The 25961-nt window shown below is 36.5% G+C and overlaps 2 long non-coding RNA genes across 2 annotated transcripts; both read right to left on the bottom strand.

Annotated features, from left to right (window-relative positions):
- Window positions 1-14307: 14307 nt before the first annotated feature.
- LOC140007476 (uncharacterized) lies at window positions 14308-16654 on the bottom strand. Its single transcript, XR_011814788.1, has 3 exons — window positions 16470-16654; window positions 15345-15408; window positions 14308-14523 (listed from the first exon to the last, which is right to left on the bottom strand). It is a non-coding gene; the product is annotated as an uncharacterized lncRNA (long non-coding RNA).
- A 5187-nt stretch (window positions 16655-21841) lies between these two features.
- On the bottom strand, window positions 21842-24188 carry LOC140007477 (uncharacterized). Its single transcript, XR_011814789.1, has 3 exons — window positions 24004-24188; window positions 22879-22942; window positions 21842-22057 (listed from the first exon to the last, which is right to left on the bottom strand). It is a non-coding gene; the product is annotated as an uncharacterized lncRNA (long non-coding RNA).
- Between the last annotated feature and the right edge of the window lie 1773 nt (window positions 24189-25961).

Genomic DNA, 25961 nt, shown 5'->3' on the forward strand with positions numbered 1-25961 from the left:
TAAGCAAAACTTCATTTGCTACAGTTTGTATCGTGTCAACAATGTATTTTGTTATGGTTTGAAATGTATCACAAAAATTTAAAACTTTTAGTGACGTGTTATTTATGCGTAGTATATGTAACCTGTAATAAATTTTTTATTCAATTACAAACGTCAAGAATGTTTTATAATTATTTCTTTCATTGCAAAAATAATTTTTTAATTCATATAAAATATTTTTTATATTGCATTTACTGAAAACCTATAAGACATCTGTATGATTGAATTTTATTGAACTAATAAAACTTTATTGAATTAATAAAAATGTTCAGCAACAATTCAACTCAATAGGAATTCCAAAATATATTATTGGAAAATCATAGACATAATAACTAACACATCCTCCCAATACATTAGAATCTTGAAAAACTATAATTGTTTACAGTATACCAACATAAAGCATTGTTAAAGTATTGAGACATGTTTTATTAAAGATATGAAATTGTGATTCTAGTTCTAGTGGATGACAATCCAATGATCTTCAAAGTTACTCTCCATTACTTGTAAAACATATGAAATTATTCAATATAACTATAGAAACCAACTTATTCAACTAATTGGCTAAAATTAGTACCATAATGAATTACTGATGAGATAAAAACTAGAAGTTTAGACGTACATTACTAGAATGCCAAACAATGCATTCATTAATAGTTACTCCAACTGTTAGCACACCTGCTGAGGCCTCACCAAGTAATCATTGGGATCAAATGCTCTTTTCACAAACACTTCGTAAAAGTCAGGATCTAATGGTATTCCTGCTACTTCATCTTTTGGATTCTTGCCAACAACTGCACCTTTAGCAACCGTGTTCTTTGGTATTTGATAACAAAGCAAGTGTACTATAGTTCCAATTTGTTAAACAAAAAAGTTCATATTATCATTATCATCCAACAAAAATGTAATCTAAAAATGTAGAATTCATATTTATCTTGTCATTTAAAACTTCAAAAATATACTCTTCGACTATTGACTTGGTCCGTAAGATGCATAACATTCCTTTTTGGGGCTAAAATCAAATACATCATTTGGGAATCCATTACCAGTTTATAATTCTATTGCATAACCAATTTACAAAATTATTATTAACTTCTTTCTAGTGTCACTCATATTTAATAAAAAAAAATCAAGAAAAAATCAACAGCTAATAGTGCTAGAAAGGGGATTATTCTAGTAATCAAATTGAAAAGCAAGTCAAGAAATTCTAGAGTCATAAATGATAACCAGAAAAAATGCACAAACAACTTCCTAAGTCAAGATATCTATTAACACTACAATTGTAATTGGTAGTTAGAAGGTGAAGTTATTATCAACACTACAATTTCTGTACTTTTGTGGTGAAATTACAAGGTGAAGGCTTCATTAAAATCAAGAAATGTGAAGCAAATCCAACTAAGTGAACCACTACTTTCATGTGCCTACTCCTTCAGTTTCACCTACTCTATTTCCATCATTGTTAAGCAACTTCATTGGTTAACAACAACTAGATGATTTGCAAATGGTGATCAAGCATCCACACATATTCAAGCAAGAAATAGGTAAACTAATAAGTACGAGACATAGCAATAATCAATCGCATTCAATCCATAATTAAAGCACAAATAGCTTTATCTAACCCTACAGCAATAACATTTAGCTAGACATACTAGATAAGAAAGAAAAGCTTAAGTCTTCAATGCAACCAAACATAAATCCAACAAATAGATATAGAGAGTGGAGAATTTTCTCATCCAAACGAAGAAACAAGAGTCTCCAAGCTCCTTCTTCCTTTAAGTCTTCAATACATCAACATTGCATCAAGAGTTCTCCAAGAATTCTCCAATGGAGAATGAAAACTAGACTAAAGTTATGAACTGTATAGCAAAGTATGCTAGAATTCCTGATGAGTCTAGTTGTTTATTGTTGCCAAAGAGTCAAAATGCAGTCAACCAGAGCTCCACAAGCTGCTATAGAAATATCTTGTCAAGTTTCAACCGTAATCAATCTGCGGTGCTGCAATCCATAGATAGATTGTATCCTTCAGCAAGGTCGAATTTCTTGCTCTATTATTGTTCACAAAGTTAAGAACATTTTGCTTCAAAACCATGCGTTCAATCCAACTAAAGTCCTGACAATCCATGCATGGATTCTACTTTTCTCTGCTTCGACTTTTGGCAATCTTGTGATATAATCCGGTTTTCATAGTTACAATCCACAAGTAGATTGTATCTCCTTATTTGCTCAACTTACGATACTCACCGCCTTGAATCCATTCGTATAATCCGCTCCTCTCCCTATCCAATTCATGGACGAATTGCATCCGTTCAACCAATCCATGGCCGCTAAGAGTCTTCAAATACAGCTCTTCGCTATTTTTTCCTTTGTCCCGCAACTCTGTGAATTACACTTGTAACTTTTCAAGCACTTCAAATTTCCTTCGAACTATCCAGGAATCTTCTATTTAGCTCCAAAATGAGGCTCGGTCTACAAACCCTGCAAAAACATAAAGCTATTACGAGTAAAATGAAGTAATTACAAGTTTTCCATTCTAACCACTATTCTCAATTACAAGGCAAAATGAGCAATTGTAACCATATGCCCTCACGAATTGATCAAAAGAAAGATGAAATAATCCCAAAAATAATCACAAAATAGACACTTATCAGAACCGATCAAGGAATAGCTATTTCTTATTTTATCATTTGAACCACCCGTAGAGAGTTCGATTCAACATGTAATTGCATGAAACCTTTAGACAAACACAACTTGACACCAAACACTAAGGCTTTTATCTCAGCTGTCGGGCTTGAAGCCAAACCAAAGAAAAAAGGAAATCAATCTTAATCATCTCGAACTATCCCACCACCACCTCCAATACCCGGATTTCCTTTACTACAGCCATCAGAATTTAGCTTTACCACCAAATGAGCTGGGGGGGTTTCCACTGAACTCGCATCACTCGTAGATGTCTAGGTAATCTAGAATTAGAACAAATGAAGCTTGGCCAAGTTGTAGCATCAATAACCAACCACTTGAGCTGAATAAAATATCCAAAGCATCTTGAAAGTAAACCTGCAAACTACCTGAACCGAGCTCAGCTCACCTTGGAGGAAGAAAGATTTCACGCCTTCCGTAAATTCCAGAAGACAAACAAAGGAAGTACCTAGAAGAAAAATGCTAGTTGAGCATTTTTAGTGGGGGGGGCAACCACCATTTAATTAACCAGTGCCCAATGCAACCAACCACATCATCCTCAGTCCCAAAAAAATTCCGGACACATTGAGCTAATTCACCACTACAAAATACATGGTTTACTGATTCCAATTGAGGGCTAACACAACACAAGCAACATGAAGGGCTATGAACTCCAAATTTAACTAGAGAATCAACCAGCGGTTGATGACTAAAAAGTAAATGCAGAAATTTCTAATGCTTGGTGTGACAGCCCCACCTAACCCTAGGACGTACCCAAGGGTTTGGCAGACCGCCTGCCTAGCTCTCGCCAGGACGCAGTCAAATAATATGAAGATTTACAAATAGACCCTCAAAAGAAAACGAAATTATGACAACCAAAGAGTCGAACTCGTCAAAAATCAAACAAAACAAGTCGGCTAAACACCTATGCAGTGCTCACACCAGCAACTAACAAACTTAGAAGAAAACGAGGCCTTCCTCAATTCAACCTCTCATTTTCTCATCCCTGTAAGGAAAACAAATGGCGTGAAATGAGTTAGAAATCCAGTGAGGTTCCAAGTAATTAAGTAGGTAAAATACGAGACAAGATAGCATATTCAGACATCAAGAAACAAGTTAACTTCGATGAGATCATAATCCAGTATATAATTGAGCAAATAGCCAGATAAAACAAGCAAAAAGGTGCAGTAAGAAACACATTCATGTCCAAGGATATAAGTTGCTCTCAGGAGCAAGTTCCATAGTAGCTTGATCAAGGTCCGTTGACTCTCCATCAACCACGAAAGTATATCGTCCGTAGATCCCTATTTTACACCAGTTTCCGTCCACCGATCACCCCCTATCGGGCCCGCACGTCTAAGAAGTACCCAAGGTTCATCGATCTCCTCGACCAAACCCTTGCTAGCTCGATTTGACCAACTAGCCCCGGGGTTGGACTTATAGTCCCAGATATACAGTAATTCAGGATATGGCTTATAGCCCCCAAATTTTCAGTAATCAAGATTGGAGTCGTTGGCAATTATCCAACGCTCACACAGTAAAGTTTGGAGACGTTAGTTGTCACTTAACGCTCCGTATTCAGAATTAAACAGTGGTGGTAATATTTGAATATACCAATTAGTCGAGAAGATAACACTCCACTCGACAAAACGGGATAGATGTACTGAGATGAGATGGGAGGTACCTCTCACTCGGATGGAGTGTGGTACATACGGCCGCTCAGCACTAGTGTCGATGAGATAACTCTCCAATCGACTTAATCGAGATAAAAGTACTGAGACGGGATAACAGGTACCTCCCACTCGGATGGAGTGTGGTACATACGGCCGTTCAGCACTTGCAAGTCAAATTCAAGCACAAATACAAGTACATGTTAATCAAATTCAAGTGAGTACAAGATCATTCAAGAAAGGGAGGCCAAGTGTGATAATGACACGCTCGCCTAGCTAGAATCAAGTCACAAGTAATGTCCAGTAATTCATATTCTCAAGTATTCCAGTACTATCCAGTAAATTATACTTTTAAGTAGTGTCCAGTAATTCATATTCTCAAGTAATGTAAAGTAATTCATATTTTCAAGTATTTCAAATATTTCAAGTCAATATACAAATCAAGTCACTTGTTCATGCGTGAAAGAGGTATCAAGTGTTTAGTCAAGTCGAGTCAATTGAGTATACATAAGAGCACACTCGCCTACATAGGTTCAAGCCACCATTAAGTTCAATATATCATATTTTAAGCAATTCAAGTATTTCAAGTCCAAACAGTTAACAATCGGATGGTTATGAAACTTGATCAAATAAGAAGAACTGGAGAAAATTAGAAATCTCTTTAGCAAATCCGGTCACATATCAGTTATAACAAAACGGCCAGTACATATTTTAGCAAAATATCAAAGTTTAGTTGAGCTAGGTCAAGTGCAATAAAGTACACACTTATCTATGAGACAAGAAATCAAGTACCTAGCATTGTCTAACAATAATGAGCATGTAACACGTAAGTCGATGGGATAACCACCCAAGTGACCAATAAGTGAAGTGCAAGCAAAGCATTTCATCTCATATCAATATCACAAAGTGAACTACAAAGGATCGAGTATGATAAAGTACATCCTCGTCCCAAAGGTTATCAATTCAAGAGCAGTTACTTTAACCAAGTAAGCATGTTATTCAAGCAAGGAGACATTCCACGTAAATATTTTCATGTACCTGGAACACTCACCTGTCAAGCAATGTAGAGTTCAAATGTCAAGTTCTGTGGTTACGTTCACCACCGTTTTCCAATCCTAGGGAAACGAGTGAAATCATTAACAAACTAGGTTTAATTCTAACCTAAAAGTGAGCTCATTAGGTGACCAAGTGAGTGGTTAAATCTACTCAATTCACCATGCAAGTTAGGCCCAAAATGCAGTAAAAATTCATGAGAAAACAAGTTTGACAAGTGCAAGAAAGTTGGGCAAAAGAAAGTCTCATCCAAGTTCAAGTTGTTCTTCGTGGGTAAAACAGTCGCGCCCGCACAGTTTTGGGAAAACGGTTATATCTCATTGTAAGAAGGTCAGAATTAGGTACCGTCAGCGGCGTTGGAAACTAGACTTGAAAGGCTTTCCAACGGTACTAATTACACACTCTAGTTCGTCTCCTAGAAGTACCAGTAGATCGGACAAGTCGGCTATTTTTCCAACCCTGGATCAGCTCTAACGTCAAGCAAAACTACATTAGTTCTTGGTGCTATCTTCATTTGTTTTGGTCCAAATTCACCCAAATCAGTCCTCAAATGTTCATATACAGGGGGTCACATCACCTAGGACCATTGGAGTTCAAAATATAATATATCAACATGAATAAGAATGACCATAGCAACCTAGCCATCAAGAAAACGAAACTAGTCCACTATATAGACCAAACCACTACTTTACTTGCTCAAATTTCATTCCAATTCACACATGAGCTTAACCAATCTCTAGCCCAGTTTCTTAGGCATGATTAAGGTGTAAATAAACCACAAAAATAAAAAAGAAACCCTTCCCTCTCATACCGGTCAGCCAAGGAGATGAAAACAGTCCATAATTTTCTCTATTCATCCAACCTTCATCCTCTAATGATTTTCACTTAAACAACATATCAAATGTTAAATCTAACTCAAAAGAGGTTTAAAACATGTAAATACTTCATAAACAACCATGAACAAGGTTCAAACATTTCACCAAACACTTGGTAGGCATACTAGCTAACTCAACTATTACTTGTTTAATCCAAGAGATTAACCTCAAATCTCAACCAAACAACTTGTAATTTGCCATTAAAACTTAAAGTACATGATAAAACACTATAAAACTATCATTTAAAGAATATTTACCTTTCTTGTAAGAAGCTTGAACCACCAAATCAATCCACCAAAATGAAAGCTTCAAGCTTCAATCAAGCACTTAGGGTTGGAGGAAAGTTTCTCACTAACACAAGATCTTTCTCTTTTGGTTTTTACTCTTGATCATCTAGGTTTAGAAAGCAAGAATATGGAGCTCTCTCTCTCTTTCTTTTTGGAGCTATGAAGTTCGGCCAACCTAAGGGAAAGAAAGCTCCAAGATGGTTTAAATTATCTTCTAACTTTTGGTCAAGCAAGATCCATGGCTAGGGTTTTGCCACTTGGCCTCATTCTTGTCCAATCCTCCCTTAATCTTTGACTAATGATATTTTAACCTTTCCAAATGTACCAATACTTATTTAACAACTTTAATCTTTCATGTAAAGTCCCTACCACTAATAAAAAAATACTTGGTAAAATACAAGTGGTGAATTATTTAAACCAACTCAAGAAAATGTTTTACTTCAAGTAAAAGGAAATGAAATGGAATGCATGAAAATGTTGTAATATATAGGAAATATAATGCAAGGGCATATAATATGTGATTTAAATCCTAGGGTAAAGCAAGTAATTTGGAGAAATTGTGTTTTAAAGTGAGGGTTCTTACACTTGATAGCGACCACACCATTCTATTTGATCAAGTTGAAGATGGGGCAACAACACGTAAAATCTCACTGATGACATGCTATGGAAACTACTACTACTACAACATTTCAAAATTTCAATTTCCATGCCTAACAAAATCACTAACTTGTTGATCTGCAAATTCTTGTACTCTTTCGTATAATGCATGCACCTGATCCTAACTAGCTATCAAGCCAAAAGTCCACAGCATCATCATATAAAATCCAGAAAATATACTCTTCAGCTGCAAATTCGAGAGGTAAGCATCCTCTTCAAGCTAAGAGAACAATTTGGTGCAGCTTGAACTGGACAAGGGTGTAACCTCCTACAATACTTTAAATGCATGAACTGTACACGCAAGGACTTCCCTTGGTGAAATGACCACTACAGCTTCAATGAAAAAGCCCGTGAAACATCCTCCAAACCTCGAAGTCCCACACCACCCTCAGCATAAGAAAGACATAAATCTCCTCATTTAACCAGTGGAATTTCGAGTTACCATCTGAGGATCCCTATAAAAATATTAGCAAAGATCCATTCAAGCATCCGAAAGCTACCTTTGGGGATATTAGAACCTGCTCGCACATGGGTCAAAATGGATGATAAAACATGTTTAATTAAAATTAACTTTCCCTTTGCAGATAAAAAATGGTCCTTTCAAGAAAGGACCCTTCTGACAATAAAACGACAAATATCCATGAAATAGGCTAACTTAGGTGGCGTTTGGTTCGCATATTGGAATCGGATACGGATTTGGAATCATTCATCCTGGATTTGGAATGAATCAATCATTCCAATACATCTGTTTGGTTCAGTATCAGGAATGTATATCATTACTATAGTTGATGTTTGGTTCGTTGGCTCTTTGTAAATGAGATATAGGAAATTTTCACAAATTAAATATATTAGTATAAATGTATTAGTAAATTTAGTACAACTAATTAATAATTTCTATTAGTAAACATGTATAATTATTATTATATTAGTAAACATGTATAATATATTAGTATAATAATATGAATTATATTACAGAGATTAATATACATTATATAATACATATAACTAATAATATCATTATTATAAGTTTGTAAATAATTAAATTAAATATTATATATATAATTAAATAGAATTTGTAGACACCAAATTTTTGGTTTTTTAACTTTATTTGTTTAATTAATTTAATAGATTTATTGGCTTCAATTCTAGAGTTTTTATTTTATTCTAGTTTATTTTATTTTATTTTATTGTTTATTTTGGTCTGCACATTAAATTTCAGAAAAAAGGAAAAGAAAAAAAAGAAAAAGGGAAAAAGTAAAAAAAAAAAAAAACTGACAAGTGAAAGCTTGCATGTGGGACAAGTGTCCCTCCTATTTTTTAACAACACATCACCCAGGTGGCAAGGGGGAGAGACGGGTAGGATAGGGTTTCTGGAAAAGAAAAAAGGTCGCAGGCGGAACAAGGGAAAGCCGAGAAAAGAAGGCTGCGGCTGAGTATTGGGGGGGAGCTACGGCTAAAAAACAGAAAAACAGAAGGAAAAACGAGAGAGCGGCGGAAAAAAGAGAGGTTGATAGAGAGGAAAAAGCTTCAGGCGGCGAAAAAGAAGAAAAGAAAGAAAAGGGAAAGGCCGAGAGAGGTTTTGGGCTCAAAAAGAGGGCGAAAAAGAAGAAAATAGAAAAAAAGAAAACAGCAGGGGAGGATTATGGCGGCTGGAGGAACCGGGAAAAAAGCAGAAAGGGAGATGGAGGTATGGCGGTTGGGGTTTGGGAATAGAGGAGATGGACAAAAAGAAAGAAAAGAGAGGGGAGAGGGCAAGAAAAGCTGGTGGCGGACAGAGGGGCTTCGGCTAAGAAAAAGGGAGGTCTGAGCTTGAGAAAAAAACAGAGGAAAAGAGGAATGGCGGCTGAGGGATAGAGGGTGTAAGGTGAGGAACCAGAAAAACAGAGGCGGACGGACTGGAAAAGGAAAAGAAAACTGGACAAAGGAAGGGAAATCGAAAAGGGGCGGATGAAAAGAATCTGGGGAACGGCGGATGAAAGAGGGAGGTGCGGCGATTAAAAAGGAAAAAGCGAGAGCCAGCCGAAGAGAAACGAAGGGAAGAATCCCAGTGGGCGGCTGAAGACATAATCGGAAGAGCTTGGGACAAGAACAGCGGACTCGAATTCCATTTCTGATGATCAAGACCAGGGCAACTGAGCACCCCACGATGCTGCTGCTGCTGTCCGTCGACCACCACCAACGCCACCATCCCGCCGGAATTCACCGTCACCGTCTACGAAGCTTGCGGAGAGAACCCTGTAAGTTAACGTTTTCCTTTACATTTCTGTTTTCTTTCAGAGCATGTCTGCCGTGGCTTTGTCTATTTCATCCTGCTGATTGTTCATGATTTTAGCATGCGCATGTTTCTTGGATTGATTGGACTGTGTTCTTTTGTATATCTGATCAAATTTTGGGCTCGGATTTACACCATTTGATCTAGAAATTGCTGGAATCCTCCATGCCTATGTAATGTTTGATGAAATGCTCGAATGGAGATTTTGAACCAAAAGGAGAGTTTTTTATCTTTTTTCTATATACGTTTAAGAGGAAATCTGGCCAGCTCAAAGCTGGCCAGAATCCTCATGATTGTTAATTGCAGAGGGTTACTTTGGATTGCTGAGGAAGAAGATGCATCGCGAGCTTCCACAAAATTTTTTAATAAATTACGTTTTGACCCCAAATCCTTGAATAATTTCACTAAGGCCCAAACATTTTTGCAAATAAATCATTTTTACCCCTTTTCAAGCTTAAATTTTTTATGTTGTAAGTATGATTTTTAGTTAATTAATTCTGGATTTTTGGAATGAAATTAGACTTTAACATATTTATTTCACCCACTAGTTTGTTGGGTTACTTGCAAGAGGAATCGGATTTGGCTATTTATTTGGGTTACTTAGAATTAGGTTAGGTTTTTTTATTTGGGTTTTGTCCTGGGCTGAAGGGTTAAAACCCATCATTTTGTGGGATTATTCTTGGGGTCAGAATAGTGGACTGGCTCATTCCTTTTGTTTTAAGTTACGATTGGGCTAAGAGGGTCTTAGGCCCAACCAAATAAATACAAAGGCCCAATGGCCTGTCTGACTAAGAATCTGGTAACTAAATTTGCAGATCAGTCCCTATACTTTCCTTTTATTGCACTATGACCCTACAAACTTTCAATGTTTTCAATTGGGTCCCTAATTTAATTGCAGATAGGTCTCTAAACTTTATTTTTCTTTAATTTTGACCCCAAAGCTTCTTTAATTTTTGCAATCAAATCTTTTCTTCTTTTGACTTCTTAAATGTGGGTTGTCTATATGATTTAATTGATTCAATTTCATGTTTATTTTTATCTTTTGTGATTATTTGTTAATTAAAGTGATGCCTTGACATTTTCTTTGTATTTTGGAGGGCAAATAAGTAATTTCATTTCGCTAGGGCCCCAATTCAAGGGAGATACACCCTAATCCCTTATTTCTTACTCTATTTGACCCTACATGCCCTATGTGATTTTGCGTGTTTAATTGCATGCCCCTTGGATGTTTATTTATTTCATTTATTTATTTATTTGCTTTATTGGCCTTAGCTTTGTAAATCTATCATTTGAAAGGCACTTGAATGCCGAATTTGTAATAGTTAGGTAATTATTTTAATTATTTATTTATTTCCCCTTTTCTTTAGATTGTAGTAGGCATCCCCCTTTGTAATAGATAGGGCTTATGTGCTATGTGCTTGTGTGTGCCTATGTGTTTATCGCTTTCCTAGGCCTTTGCATCTAGATATGCATGCTTATGTGTTATGTGAATTACGTGCTTACATGCTTACTTGCTTTAATTATGCCTACTTACTTGTATATATATATGGTGAATGCAGACGCACGTTACCGTGGCTAGTCCAATGCTAGTCATGGTCTTCCCCTCGAGCCCTCACAAGTCCAATGCTTGTAAGAGAATTTTAGAAAAGGGCTAGTCCAATGCTAGACCCAATAGGTTGTCCCCTCTCGTTATTACATACTTGCATGTTTCACTACATTCCATGCATTTTTCTTAGTTTTTTTTAGCATTTGGCATGCTCCTCCAACCCTTTCCCCTTCATTTTAGGTTTTTTGCATCTTCATGCTAGTTATAGGGTACATTTGCTTGAGAGTCCCCTTTCGGTAAGGGAAACGAGCGAGTGTGGCTACAAAATAGCCTTAGCACGCTAGTTCTTCCTTCTAATCAAAGGGAAAATTAAAATCATGAAGTTAAGAGTCATTCCCGTACCCGACTTAATGCATTCCTCTAGGTTCATACACTCTCATTTTCATCATATCACTTCCTCACCTTCTTTATCCACATTCTCTTACTACTTATATTTTTTCTCAATCCACATGCCATGTTTGCACATTTTTCTTCTTTCCCTATCACTTATTTATTTTTCTACCTCACAAATTACACCCAGTTGCACTTATATGCATTTACTACTATTATACCATATTTTCATCCATTTGCACACAAACACCTTTATTTGCTCAATTGGCATCCATGCACTTTTCTTACATTTGCACACTTGCTCTTACATTTGTATTCTTATTTTATTTTATTTTGCATTCTTCTTACATTTTCACACTTGCACTCATATTTGGGTCTTCATTTGCATTACCCGTGACCTCTATGAGAGTTTTCCTTATTGGCCATCACAACTCATGTGATTGGGACCAAAAAGCCTCATAAGAGACATTTTAGATTTAGGATTGCATTTTTCTCTTTTTCGCATCCATTAGTCATATCCAACATGCAACACATACTTTGGGTAGAAGAATTAGGAAAAGAAGGGCTAAGTCATGCAACTAGTTTTGGCTAGGGTAAGGGAGTGCCTTAGGCTTTGCCTTTGCCTTCTCCCTTATCAAATGTGACCTCCGATCCTTTTCTTTGGTTACGTAGACCTAAAAAAATTCTTTAAAAAGGATTTGTTTACTTTTCTTTCCCAAAAACAAAATCACTTTTGGGTGACTTGGTACACCCTAACTCTATACCAAGTGGCGACTCCTTGTCTATCTAAAACCCTTTGTTTGGCCAAACCGTCGCATTTCACAATCCCACGGCCTTTAATTTTTCACTTTCACACACGTTCACATACATATCCCACACACTACTTTCACACTTCAAAAAGTGGGGCGCGACAGAATTATACAAATTTTATAATATAAATATATAATTATATAATATATAAATATTAATTATACTAATATTTTATATAATTAAAATGTATATTATAAATATTAATTAAAATGTATATTATATAATTATACTAATATTATAATAAAATATATAATTATAATAAGATATTAGAATTAAAATATATATTATATATGTGTATGTTATAATATAAATATAAATATATAATATAAATATTAATTATACTAATATATTATATAATTATAATTATATAATATATTATATTTGTATATAATAATTGTAAATATATTATATAATTATACTAATATTATAAAAAATATATAATTATAATTAAATATTATAATTATAATATATATTATATACATAATTATGTATATATATGTATATAATTATATATTAAATTTTTAATGGGTGGCAGGACGGGCCCCATTTCGAAATGGGAATCAAACTTAGGTTTTGTCCAAAACCCTCCAAGTTACTAGAGAATTGATGAATTCTAAATTTTTAGAAATGATTCCAAAATCTCGACTCCGATGGTAGTAATCCAAGCAATAATTATGGGGTTTATTCCAATTCTCCATTCCGAAACCCTCTTACCAAACGCCACCTTACTCTTTCCTGCATAGAGAGGGAAGCCTAGATATCAAACCGAAAAGGATTTAGTAGCAACGCCCACATTTGAGAGATACCTCCTCCGTCCCAATTATTTAGTCATGTTTGGGAAATTCAACTTTTTAAAAATAGTGATTTGATTGTGATGTTTGTGCTTTTCTTTCTAATTTTATCCCCACAAATTCAAATTTTAAATTTAAATGGTAACATACATTGAGTAGAAAAACGGACTATATTGGAAAGAGAGACTTGTTTTGACTTTTTTTACATGACAAATGTTTTGAGATATACAAAATGAAAAGCATGACACTTTGAATGAGACAGAGAGAATAATATTCTTCCGAGCAATAGGTAGTTTAATATGTGTTAAAAATAGCTCATACTTCCTTATAACATCCATCACCAGCTGCAAAGAATGCCAAGTACCGCTTGAAAAAATCAACACTAGACAGGCAAAAGGGACCTTAAAGGCACTAAAACCACATATACCCGCCAAAGAATTCAAAGTCTGTGACAAGACTCCAGCACCTATCACAAACAGTGTAGGTAAAATCAAGTCACCTTGTCGAAGACCATTAATAGACTTAAAAAACCATGAGATGTGCCATTAACAATAACTGAAAACCAAAAATTTGAAACAAACCACTAAATTATTTCAATCCATCTCCCAAATCATTTCAATCCTGCGACAAAATTTTGTAGCAAAATTTCATGATTGGACGCCTCATAATAAACTATGAATTCTGCAGCCATAATAGATGATATGTTGCACTTTTTGTCATTAATTTTATGATTGTTTTATCAAATATTGTGTTAATTAGTAAATTTTACTTATATTTGATAATTAGTGTTGATTGTAGGGATTTGGAATTTATTTCTTTTATTCACTGATATTCATATGTCCTCTGATTTAATTTCTTATGGCTATTATGTTATTTGGATATCAAGGGCGTCTGATATTTAATTCAATTTAATAACTTAAAATCAATTAAAATAGTTATATCCATAATCGTTAATTGCTTTAAACTAGTGATAACTGACATGATTGGATTTGTATCAGGAGGACGTATGGGCTGACTTAAAATAATCCTCGTAGAGTGTTATTTGGTTAGAATAGGGATTCTCTAATTCTTATAACAATTAGAAAATTGAACTCTAAAATCGTACTTAGTGTGACAGCCCCACCTCTCCCTTGGGCAAACCCTAGGGTATCAGCAGACTGCCTGCCTAGCTCTCGCCAGGACTCAGTCGTTCAAAGTACTAATATCATCAATGAAACGAATGTAACATTTGACAATGCAGGGGATTGAAACACTAACTCAAACATGATCACTAATCCAACAATTCAGCTTAGTACATATATCATCGTATGCCAACTTACCACGCTTCACTCAAAATTACATAATATAAATCACCCTTAAGAATTTAAGCTTACAAGTCTGCTTAAACGAAAGTTACAACCTCAAAACGTAAGAACGGCAAAATAAAGCTAAGAAAGCCCTCGATCAAATCCCTTCCCGATCTGTTAAGGAAAACAAAGGGAATGGGGTGAGCTAAAGCCCAGTGAGGTTCCAGGTAAACAAGTAAACACATAGCCACAAAAAATCACAAAATAGCCAACTAAACACCGTACAGTAAAATAACAGTTTAATCACAATTCAATTCAAGGATATGGGTGGCTTTCAAAAGCCAAAGGTCCACTTGAGCTTGATCATAATTGCCTCCTGTTGACACTCCGTCAACACTTGTAACAGTATATAGGTCCGTAGAACACCACTTTCACCAGTCTCCGTCCCCCAAACAACCCCCCACCGGGTCCGCACTCCATAAACAGTAGTTTGGTAATACTCGAGTATACCAAGAATCCGAGTTTCCAATGCTCAAGAATTTCAATAAAACAGTATCAAGCCGAGGATTTTATCACTGGTGGTGCTGGACAACACAACAAGTAAGCACAACGGCTATGCTTCACCAGGGACCTCCAGGCAAGATTCAATTTCCAGTGAACAGTAAACAGTCCTCAAGGTTTATCGGCCTTCTCGACCACGCCCTTGCTGGCTCGATACAACCGACTCACCTATGAGGTTGGGTACCCAAACAGTAAAGTAGTTGGCGGAATGTCATCCACGCAACTTAAGCACGGTCATGTATAGCAATATCTCATTTCATATTACTTCATTCAGTAAGTAGAGCTTCAGTGGAAAACAAGGAAGGTCAAGTGCGATAAAGAACACACTCGCCTCGATTTTAACTAAAACAGTGTTTGGCTCAAACAATAGCAAATCAACGATTTCAAGTATGCAAGTATTCCACATAACAAGTAGCAAGTAGTGAAACACTCACCTGTCAAGCAAAAGTAGCAATTGACATCAAACGTCTCAGTTACGATCACCTTTGTTGCCCAAACCTAGGTCAACGAGCGAAACCATTAACAATTGGATTCGTTCCTTACTCAAGTATAGGTTCATTGAGAGACCAAGTGAGTAGCCTAAGCTACTTAATCTATCATGCAAATGAGGTCCAAACCATGGGAAAATTTGATAAGAAAACAAGTTTGGTATGTACATGAAAGTTCGGCAAAAGAAGGGTTTCACCGAAGCTCAAAAGTTTCATTACGGTTAAACTGTCTCGCCCGACCAGCCTCGGGAAAATGGTCACTGTTCATGGTAGGAGAGTCAGAATTAGGTTCCGTCAATTGCGTTGGAAACTAGGTTCTTAAGGTTAAATTTGTCGTGAAGAAACCATTTCCAAAATCCCAGCTTAAGTGGCTCAAAATTAAGAAGCCAAAGAAATTTCTGGACTGCCTCGGATGAACAGTACCGCACGGGCAGCCGACTTCCACGACTTGCCACGGATTAGTCGGGACGAACAAGAACATGAGCCAGGTACCATTTTAAAGCTCTAAGAGCCTATTTTCCAATGCCACAAATGGCACTCAATGCAGATCAGTGAATAAAACGTTATAGCCTTTACAACATCGCTGGACAGAAAGTTTCTGGACCTAGTCCAGTTTTGTCCCTTTGCTTGCAACTCAAAATTTACTCAACCAAATTGGCTAATTTTTTGTAGACAACCTCTACATACATAACCCAACATATATCACTCACATTTGTAGCCAAAATATGCATGAAACATCAGGGCAAAAACCGGACAGCAAGCTGAACAGTTTCGGTCAGCATCCTTAATTCTTTCCCAACTTTCACTCTTCTCATTATTTTCACCTTTTGCACATCTCAAGTATTACATCTAACCATATAAGGTTTTAAAACATATCAATACCTCATAAACATAAATGAATAAGAGTTGAACATTTCATCAAACACTTGGTGTGCATACTAACAATTCATCCACTACTTGTTTAATTCAAGGGGTTAACTTTCAATTCCAACCACAACAACTTGCAATTCATGATTAGAGCTTATAGTAGATGATCTAACACATAAAACCCCCAAATTAAAGAGTACTTACCTTACTTACAAGGTGCTCAAATCACCAAAACAATCCACCAAAATGAAAGCTTCAAGCTTGGAACAACCACAAGGATTGGAGGAAAGTTTCTCACTAACTCTAGATCTTTCTCTTTTGATTTTTCTCTCAAGCTCACACTAGGTTTAGAAAGCTTTAAAATGGAGTTTCTCTCCTTCTCTTGGAAGCTAAGAAGGGCACGAAATTATGGTGGAGGAATGGAGCAAAAATTGGTTTAAAATTCATCTAATCTTTGGTCAAACAAGATGCATGGCTAGGATTTTGCCACTTGGCCTAATTCTTGTACACAACTTCTCTTAATTCTTTGACTAATGCCATTCTTACCTTTCCAAATGCACCAATAATTATTCAACACCTCTAATCTCTCACAAAAAGTCTCTACCACTAATAAAAGAACACTTGGACAATTACAAGTGGTGATTTATTTACAACCTAGCTCGAGGATATATTTTACTTCAAGTAAAATGAATTGAAATGAAATGCATGGAAATTATTATAACACATAGAAAATAATTTGTAAGGGCATATATTAAATGGTCTAGATCTTATAATAAGGCATGTAAATAAGAAAATTGTGTTTTAAAGTGAGGGTCCATACAAGGGATTTGTTGTAACACATTGTGAAATATAATGCTAGGGCATATAAGAGGTGGTTTAAATCTTGGTGCAAGGCATGTAGTTTGGGGAAATTGTATTTTAAAAATGAGGGTTCTCACACTCTCTCCCCCTTAAAGAATTTCGCCCTCGAAATTCTCAGCTTGATTATTGAGTAGTTCAAAATATTTTCGATGAATATCCTTTTTAACTCTCTCGAGTCCTGTGAACGCATGCTTTAGTAAGACCAGCAATACAAAGCCATATTATGTAGGAATTGAAGCTCCAAATCTTTATTTAGAACATGTATCAATTTACAAGTTTCATAGTTGTATAACCTATCGAAATATAATACTAGCTTGTTCCTATAGAAGAATAATCCTTATGTCTTTACTAATCAATGTTGCAAAAGTCATTTAGAGCAGAAAAGTATCACTTATAGCCATACGTTTAGAGAAAGTAGAAAAGATGTTCAAAATGCAAAGTTGTAAACTGTCCGACCTAAGGTGGTTTGAAGAACTCATTTTCCTTTCATTTAAGTCTCGATTCCACTCATAAACCAACCTCAAATAGTTTACCAATTCCAATCCTAAAGTTGAGATTGTAAGTAGGAATAATCCTAGGAAAATAGAATTTTTTTTTTGTTTTAGTTTTGCGTGATCTCATTTGAAAATCTTATCTCGAGATTCTTATGTCCAAAAACTTAAAACTTTATACCGTCGGAATATGGATTCAAATTGTTACAACTTTATAGAAGGTACCATTGTAAGATTCAATCCACGAGTCGGTTAAATTCCAACCTAAAGTTGCTGCTTCACCCAGTAACAGACAGAACAGGTATACAGTTTCAGTCAACTTTGAAAAATCATAGATATTCATGGGAATTGAGAACAATACTGATACTCTGAACCAAATTTCAAACATAATAAATGAAACTCAATTTTGACTTTTCTACATCAAGATATAACAAATTCTATAAAACCTTCCAAGGTTCCCTGCGGAAAAATTTTCAGCGGCACATCCTTTGTGTTTACTAACTTTTCCTAGCCTATTCAAGGCTTCATTCTTCCCATGAAATAGCTTCAACTCAAGCATATAAATATCAAGCCCACAACTCACTACATCAAGCATATAACCGTCTCTACTCAAGTTTAGCAAAATGAAACCCGAAGCTGAAATTCTTAATCACAAGCTAGAATTTTCTTTAGGCAAGTCATAACAAAGCTATCAGACCATGGTTAACACTAGTTCAACCCATGAAATTTTCCATAAAGCTGCCAAAAGTACTACCTTAATCCACTAGTTTACCTATATTGGTAGTAGAGGAAAATTGCTAGCCAAAGTTACCTTGTAACCTCAAGAAAGATGGAAATCCAGGGCTTCTTCCTCAAAAATCGCTCCACCAATACCTTGAAATCTTTCTTAGTTAACATTTCCATGGAGTAACTTCAGATTCAAGTACAAAATTGAGGTTGGAGTTGGAGGTCTCTCTTTGGTTTCTCTTCTCTCTTGGTTCGGCCAAGTAAGAGGGAAGATGAAGACAATTCAGTCAAATTGTTGATTTAGTCAAGGTGAAAAATGTGACGCAAACCTTAATCTCGATAAAAGAAGAGTTACAAAATGGTTACTATTCTTACTGGCTCTTTAACCCATGCACTGTATATTAAATCATTTCTTCCCTTCGAGCGACAAACAATAAATTTTTTTAACTCAAAGACCAAAGTAAGGCAATAAACTCGGGGATAAGGATCCAATACTGCACAACCACCAATACTTCATAGCACTTATTAAAACAGCCGGTACCAAGTCCACTGTTCCTAAGGGAATACATCTTGCTATATAAAAAAAAATGTCACTATGCATAGTCCAATGATTATAACTTATCCGGGCAAAACCTCATTAATGGCTAGTCAACTAGGCAAATATACTGATGCAAACTTATTCTGTACCTCTTCTGGAACCCCTTCATATTTCCTTTCAATTGTATGTCCTGATACGGTAGTTCAATGTTCTCTAGGTATTTTGGTTCCCATCATCTTTCCCAGTACTCAGTTCATCTCTTTTGGAACTCTACTTCTTTTTGAACAGTCTCTATTTTCTTATGCAGATCAATCACCTTTGTCATCTCACCGATTCACTTATCGATAATAGCTTGCCAGGCAACTCTAATTATGATTGGCTTCGTAGAAGGTCTAGTCATATAACTTTTAAGTTCATTCATTTCCAATCCGACCACGAGGAATTAAACTTAGCTATTCTCAATTGAGATAGACGAGAAAGCAGTACAAGTGGGGCAATACTTCAAGATACTATACCACTTATTTCTATTATGGTGTCTTAACACAAGAAGTACCACTGCCACTTATGTACATAGTGAAACCCTAAAGCGTATTTTGTATATCAAAAGTTCCACACCTTATCTCAAGCTTTTGCGTACAGGTATAGAACCCAATTCTTTTCTCCAATCCCCATACAAAATTCCAAAACTCTTGATCTCAACACTATAATAATCAAAACAAATCCATACTTTGATATTAGTGGATAGGTGTCAAGGAAGTATAGGAAAGAATGTCACAAGAGGAGTAGAAATATCAATGTAGTTGTAATCAAACCGCCTCACATTCGAAATAAACACTTATCAAGTCTTCACAGTCGCAGGAGAAGGAAATAGGTGTTCAGTGCAAATTTCTCAACGTACACTACAGTCTAGCCACCGTCTATAGAAACGCTAACAGACTATTTCAAGATTAGTCCATGATAACTTCCGAGATATATCCCCTCAATCAGTCCAACAACTAGGTCAAGTGTCAGAATCTTCCGCGCCTTGACTTTTACCATTAAAACTTATCTCAAGTACCATCAAGATACAGACCCTTATTCTAGTGCTCTCCTCTTTTTGGTACTCAAGTACAAGAATCCACAATAAGGTAATTCACAACTCGAGCCGGCCGGTCCCAAGAGTAGATCACCCATATTACAGATTCCTACCCGACGTACATATCTATTCCTCCCAAGTATCCTGATAAAGGGTTTATGCTTATAACAGTCATGATTCATAGCTTACGCCCCAGAAGAGTACCTAGTCCTTACCACTTACCCACATATTCGGACAATAACACCACTTGACCCCAAACTCACTCCGCGTAGGGACCACGCGAAGCAGCAAAAATATCTTCCATTCTTTCAAACCAGTTCTCGGCAGCTTTGGGATCTGGTCCTCTAAGCAATTTAGGGAAAGCGAACTTTGGAACCATTTCAGGGCCCTATCTTCACTTACTTCAAGGTTCCTTTACTAGTTACCCGGTACTTGATCTCGATGGTCAACCAAACAGGCCAGTAAACAATAGATCAGTCATACGATTGATAGCTGTAGCTACCTGGTCTCCTTCTCCACATTCTGGTCCTTGGTTCTAATTGACTACAGACCTTTATTCCTCCTCTTAATCTTGGACCTACCTAGATCCGCACCCATGGCCCCAACCATATTATCGTCTAGTCTCCATGATTACTCACTAGTCTAGGGCCCAAGTATTATAACTGACAAGGTAAGCAAATAGGGGTATACAATATGCTTATTCATATTTAAAAGTCATATAAGAAATGGAATCGGAGTCACGATAAACGAGTAAAATTGAAAAGCAGTTAAAGGCTAATGCCGAAATAAGGTCAAAGCCAAAAGTCAAAAGTTCAAAAGTCAAAGATCCAAGTTAACAGTCAAAACACTATACATAAAGGCTCCTAACAGTCATTTATAAAATAACAGGACCAAAAGTAGCAAGCAAGTACGAGCCTCAAGAGTACAGATATAGTCGTACAGTCATATCAAACAAAACCTAGCACAAGTGTCAAAAGAAAACCGTACAACCACCGAGCCACAACCTCTTCTATCCTTTCTATGTGCAATAGTCAAAATCATCCAAGGTAGTAGCCTAGGAGTAGAGGCTTAATCCGTCGTAGGACTAGTTGACCCCCCCCAAACTGGCGGGTTTGTCTCTAATCTCGCCTCCTATGTAAGAAGCCTCGTCACTCACTTCTCCCAGCAGATCACCACAAATATTCTAAATGGACTCTGCTCTAATCCTCACTTTCCTGGCTCTTAACCACATCATACTCAAGTTCCTTAATCCGCTCCGCTTGCATTTCAATAGTTTTCTTCAAATAATTCATTTCAAATCCAAGCCTAGTATTATCCCTCGCTAGGACCTTCCGCTCCTTCACTATGGCCAGAACTACTTCATTAGGGTAAGTATAAGTATAATGGCAGTCGAAATGCCTGTAGCGGTTAGATGGGCTTTAATAGCCTCTATCGTTTTCGGCCTGATTTGATACTTAATCATCTGTAAGTTCCCACGGAAAAACTCACCAACTGGTCTATTGCTAGGGCCACTAGATCCATCCATCGTACAAAAGACGTAGAGGAACCTGAAGCACTCTTAAAGGAAAACAGTCAAATATAATCCTCAAGTCAAAGATTTCTAATTCACTCAAGCCAATTCAAACCAAGGCTCTAATTTTTATCCCTACCAGCGGTCACTCAACTTTCAAACCAATCCCACAGTCCGGCATCCTAAACTTGAAGCCTAGGATACACTACAAAGATCGGAAACCTAAGCTCTGATACCAACTGTGACAGCCCCACCTCTCCCTTGGGCAAACCCTAGGGTATCAGCAGACTGCCTGCCTAGCTCTCGCCAGGACTCAGTCGTTCAAAGTACTAATATCATCAATGAAACGAATGTAACATTTGACAATGCAGGGGATTGAAACACTAACTCAAACATGATCACTAATCCAACAATTCAGCTTAGTACATATATCATCGTATGCCAACTTACCACGCTTCACTCAAAATTACATAATATAAATCACCCTTAAGAATTTAAGCTTACAAGTCTGCTTAAACGAAAGTTACAACCTCAAAACGCAAGAACGGCAAAATAAAGCTAAGAAAGCCCTCGATCAAATCCCTTCCCGATCTGTTAAGGAAAACAAAGGGAATGGGGTGAGCTAAAGCCCAGTGAGGTTCCAGGTAAACAAGTAAACACATAGCCACATAAAATCACAAAATAGCCAACTAAACACCGTACAGTAAAATAACAGTTTAATCACAATTCAATTCAAGGATATGGGTGGCTTTCAAAAGCCAAAGGTCCACTTGAGCTTGATCATAATTGCCTCCTGTTGACACTCCGTCAACACTTGTAACAGTATATAGGTCCGTAGAACACCACTTTCACCAGTCTCCGTCCCCCAAACAACCCCCCACCGGGCCCGCACTCCATAAACAGTAGTTTGGTAATACTCGAGTATACCAGGAATCCGAGTTTCCAATGCTCAAGGATTCCAATAAAACAGTATCAAGCCGAGGATTTTATCACTGGTGGTGCTGGACAACACAACAAGTAAGCACAACGGCTATGCTTCACCAGGGACCTCCAGGCAAGATTCAATTTCCAGTGAACAGTAAACAGTCCTCAAGGTTTATCGGCCTTCTCGACCACGCCCTTGCTGGCTCGATACAACCGACTCACCTATGAGGTTGGGTACCCAAACAGTAAAGTAGTTGGCGGAATGTCATCCACGCAACTTAAGCACGGTCATGTATAGCAATATCTCATTTCATATTACTTCATTCAGTAAGTAGAGCCTCAGTGGAAAACAAGGAAGGTCAAGTGCGATAAAGTACACACTCGCCTCGATTTTAACTAAAACAGTGTTTGGCTCAAACAATAGCAAATCAACGATTTCAAGTATGCAAGTATTCCACATAACAAGTAGCAAGTAGTGAAACACTCACCTGTCAAGCAAAAGTAGCAATTGACATCAAACGTCTCAGTTACGATCACCTTTGTTGCCCAAACCTAGGTCAACGAGCGAAACCATTAACAATTGGATTCGTTCCTTACTCAAGTATAGGTTCATTGAGAGACCAAGTGAGTAGCCTAAGCTACTTAATCTATCATGCAAATGAGGTCCAAACCATGGGAAAGTTTGATAAGAAAACAAGTTTGGTATGTACATGAAAGTTCGGCAAAAGAAGGGTTTCACCGAAGCTCAAAAGTTTCATTACGGTTAAACTGTCTCGCCCGACCAGCCTCGGGAAAATGGTCACTGTTCATGGTAGGAGAGTCAGAATTAGGTTCCGTCAATTGCGTTGGAAACTAGGTTCTTAAGGTTAAATTTGTCGTGAAGAAACCATTTCCAAAATCCCAGCTTAAGTGGCTCAAAATTAAGAAGCCAAAGAAATTTCTGGACTGCCTCGGATGAACAGTACCGCACGGGCAGCCGACTTCCACGACTTGCCACGGATTAGTCGGGACGAACAAGAACATGAGCCAGGTACCATTTTAAAGCTCTAAGAGCCTATTTTCCAATGCCACAAACGGCACTCAATGCAGATCAGTGAATAAAACGTTATAGCCTTTACAACATCGCTGGACAGAAAGTTTCTGGACCTAGTCCAGTTTTGTCCCTTTGCTTGCAACTCAAAATTTACTCAACCAAATTGGCTAATTTTTTGTAGACAACCTCTACATACATAACCCAACATATATCACTCACATTTGTAGCCAAAATATGCATGAAACATCAGGGCAAAAACCGGACAGCAAGCTGAACAGTTTCGGTCAGCATCCTTAATTCTTTCCCAACTTTCACTCTTCTCATTATTTTCACCTTTTGCACATCTCAAGTATTACATCTAACCATATAAGGTTTTAAAACATATCAATACCTCATAAACATAAATGAATAAGAGTTGAACATTTCATCAAACACTTGGTGTGCATACTAACAATTCATCCACTACTTGTTTAATTCAAGGGGTTAACTTTCAATTCCAACCACAACAACTTGCAATTCATGATTAGAGCTTATAGTAGATGATCTAACACATAAAACCCCCAAATTAAAGAGTACTTACCTTACTTACAAGGTGCTCAAATCACCAAAACAATCCACCAAAATGAAAGCTTCAAGCTTGGAACAACCACAAGGATTGGAGGAAAGTTTCTCACTAACTCTAGATCTTTCTCTTTTGATTTTTCTCTCAAGCTCACACTAGGTTTAGAAAGCTTTAAAATGGAGTTTCTCTCCTTCTCTTGGAAGCTAAGAAGGGCACGAAATTATGGTGGAGGAATGGAGCAAAAATTGGTTTAAAATTCATCTAATCTTTGGTCAAACAAGATGCATGGCTAGGATTTTGCCACTTGGCCTAATTCTTGTACACAACTTCTCTTAATTCTTTGACTAATGCCATTCTTACCTTTCCAAATGCACCAATAATTATTCAACACCTCTAATCTCTCACAAAAAGTCTCTACCACTAAAAAAAGAACACTTGGACAATTACAAGTGGTGATTTATTTACAACCTAGCTCGAGGATATATTTTACTTCAAGTAAAATGAATTGAAATGAAATGCATGGAAATTATTATAACACATAGAAAATAATTTGTAAGGGCATATATTAAATGGTCTAGATCTTATAATAAGGCATGTAAATAAGAAAATTGTGTTTTAAAGTGAGGGTCCATACAAGGGATTTGTTGTAACACATTGTGAAATATAATGCTAGGGCATATAAGAGGTGGTTTAAATCTTGGTGCAAGGCATGTAGTTTGGGGAAATTGTATTTTAAAAATGAGGGTTCTCACAATTTACTATTATTTTTATTTTCATTGATTAAATGTTAATTATTATTCAATTTTTAGTCTCTTAGTTTTTATTTGACGACATTTTTAGTATTTAAATTTCAGAAAAAGAAAATTTCCACAAAAAGCTGTTTTAATCATTTTTTGATTCAATTTGAAAAAAATATGTAATTTTGTTTCTTTACTTAAATTAATTTTTTGAAAGAAAAAATAAAAAAATAAGGAAAAATGTGTGAATAGGTGTAAGCTTGCATGTGGGACAAGTGTCCCTTTGTGTTTTTGACAACATAACACCTAGAAGGTGAGATGTTGGGACACTTGGTTGGCTTAGGTAATTTTGGGGAAATAAAAATCAAAAAAAGAAAAAAAAGGAAGCAAGAGCTGTCGAGGGAGGGCTTCGGCTAAAGAACACAGAAAAGAAAAAGAACAGAAAAGAGGGAAAATGTCACGCCCCGAACCCGCACGTGCCCGTCACATGACATCCGCCGTACTGCCAAATCCCACTCAGGAATACAAGGCTACATTGACTAATTAACTTTGACAGTGCTAAATAATTTAACTAAATAAAGTGCAGTACGAATTACATATAAAAGGAAGTCTACGAATAATCAAGATGTTAACAAAGGTAAATAAGGCCAACAATTGGACGTAACCAGCCTGCCAACTTCTACTCATCTAAAACTAATAAAAGTCATCCTCAGGGTCTTCTACGTAAACCAATTCATACTCTTCAGAATCTGCAAAAATGGTAAGAGGTGGGTTGAGTGACACATCACTCAGTAGGTAATATTTACCCCTCTGTTGGACCATGCACTCTTAATTTTATAGATACATAAGTATATAAGTACAACTCAAATCGCTTGCATATCATTCACTTCCGTAATTTTGAAAGTAACGTTATTTATAAAGCTATCAGCAGTAAAGAAGGACAAGTAATTTAAAAGCATCTTATTGATAGTTGTACATGAGAAATCGTAAAGTCATAAATCATTTCGTCTCAAGTCACAAATCTCTTCATATCCATTCGTAAATCAACTCATATCAGTTCATAAGTCTCATTTTAACTCAGTTCATAAATCATTCCATCAGATCAGCTCATAACAAGTACATGCAATGACCGGCTACTGAGTATTCAGCCTAGAGATTAGACCCCTTCTAGGTGGGCGACCAATAGATTTCATGACTATCGATTGATCTCATTTCATTCTTGGGTCAATCGACCGGACT

This window comes from Coffea arabica, chromosome 5c, assembly GCF_036785885.1.
Source record: "Coffea arabica cultivar ET-39 chromosome 5c, Coffea Arabica ET-39 HiFi, whole genome shotgun sequence".
Lineage (NCBI taxonomy): Eukaryota > Viridiplantae > Streptophyta > Magnoliopsida > Gentianales > Rubiaceae > Coffea > Coffea arabica.